This window comes from Penaeus chinensis, chromosome 19 (assembly GCF_019202785.1).
Source record: "Penaeus chinensis breed Huanghai No. 1 chromosome 19, ASM1920278v2, whole genome shotgun sequence".
NCBI lineage: Eukaryota > Metazoa > Arthropoda > Malacostraca > Decapoda > Penaeidae > Penaeus > Penaeus chinensis.
This window is the reverse complement of record NC_061837.1, coordinates 8,855,380-8,857,486: the sequence shown is the minus strand read 5'-3', so window position 1 is coordinate 8,857,486 and position 2,107 is coordinate 8,855,380.

The window sequence follows — 2,107 nt, the reverse complement described above, 5'->3', positions numbered from 1 at the left end:
TGTTTACTTTGCTGCCTTTTATCACAGTGTAAGGTTGAATCATAACGTATTTTTTTATTCACTGTTTGCAAATGTAAATTACATGCTTATTAGTAATGTATGTAATGTTATACAACAGGCATTATTAATGAGACAAAATAGAGCTACTACTAAGGCTACTGTACACCTCAGCTTTAAACATTTCCTCAACCAATGACTGGGAAGTCATCCCTGGCTCGACTGTTTAGGGAAAGAATCACACCTGAAGCGTTCAAGCGGCCGCTGCACACTAACTGATAATGTATATATATATATAAATATATATATATATATAAATGCATCTATATATCCATATATCTATCTGTTCATCTATTTATCAGCATTCACACCGTACTGATGTAAAACAAGATGTTATGGAAAACTTGCTCTCCTTATTATATATTGAAAGTAATTCCTCTAAACCGGTAATGAATTACGCTCTTTATATCACGTTTTCTTTATATAACACATTTCCTATATTTATGAAGATATCTTCAGTAGCAAAAAACTTACGATATTTCTGTCCTGATTAGCCAATCTTTTGCACTTTACTGCTAATGCAACATGCGCGTTGGTATTGTACGAATTCAGATAATAACAAATACTCATTATTGGAATTTAAGAAATTATTCCTTAAGTGTTAAGAATCGTATATTTGGCCGAAATTACTCATGTTACATCCATCAGCCATCAATCAATCGAAATATTTCAGTGCAACGGACAGCCCAAGTGAAACAATAAGATATTAAACGTGTTGGCAACACTCCTTTAAATATATTAGGGCAATTTTCATCATCGCATCCTGTGTGTGTGCGTGTGTGTGTGTGTGTGTGCGTGTGCCTGCATCCTTTTATACAGTTACTAATAACTTTCGTATAATCATTAATTTAGTATTACATTTCTTCATCATTATTCATCACTGCTTTCCATGACACAAACTAGATCACCAAATTCTAACATTAGCCTCAAAATCATCCAAACGAAACCAGACTCCAAAGGACCCTATCCGCGAATTCCTCTCGAACACCGCAACTACGCAGCGAACTCCTTCCAAATGTCAAAACGAACGACCATCGACAAAACAGTAATTTCTCACACCAACAATCTCAAATCATGGCCGTGGGACAAGTCGAGCCAGTCAGGCGTAGACCCGGTTCCTGATGCGCGTGTGAATCAAGGTTTTATATACAGTATTGTTTTTTTTTTTTATTTATTCTGTGTCTGTGCTTGTTCGTTTGTGTGTTTGTTTGTTTGTTTGTTTGTTTGTGTGTTTGTGTGTATGTATGTGTGTGTGTGTGTGTGAGTGTGTGTGTGTGTGTGTGTGTGTGTGTGTGTGCATGTGTGTGTGTGTGCATGTGAGTGTGTGTTATCTTGTGACTTGCTTTGTGTTTTATTTTCAGGTGGCAACTGTCGTATCACTAAGGAGGTATTGATTGTTGTTTTTTTTCATCATGGTTATTACTAGCTACATATTTTACTCTTATTCTATCTGTCTTTCTGTTTGTCTGTCTCTTCCCCTTCTCTCTCTCTCCTCTCTCTCTCTCTCTCTCTCTCTCTCTCTCTCTCTCTCTCTTTCTCTTTCTCTCTCTCTCTCTCTTTCCCATTCTGTCTCTCTCTATATATATACACGCCCCACCATTCTTTCTCTCTCCCTCTTCCCCCCCTCTCTCTCTCTCTCTCTCTCTCTCTCTCTCTCTTTTCCCCATTATGTCTCTCTCTACATATATGCCCCATCTTTCTCTCTCTGTCTTTGTCTCTCTCTCTCTCTCTGTCTCTCTCTCTCTCTCTGTCTCTCTCTCTCTCTCTCTCTCTCTCTCTCTCTCTCTCTCTCCCTCTCCCTTGAACTCCCTCCATTTATCGTCCTACCTACCTACCTAGTTTCATTTCTTTACGTAGAGTGGATGACCAATATTAAAGTGACTGACTCTTACGGATTGACGAAGAAATATAAGACCATTATTTCCAGGTACCAAGGCTGAAGACATAAAAGTACAGACAAGTTAAAAGGATATATGTATTGTTAAACATTTCGACAAACAAAAACATTATGGATAAATAAGCAAAATTCTTATCTCCATAATTGGTTTAT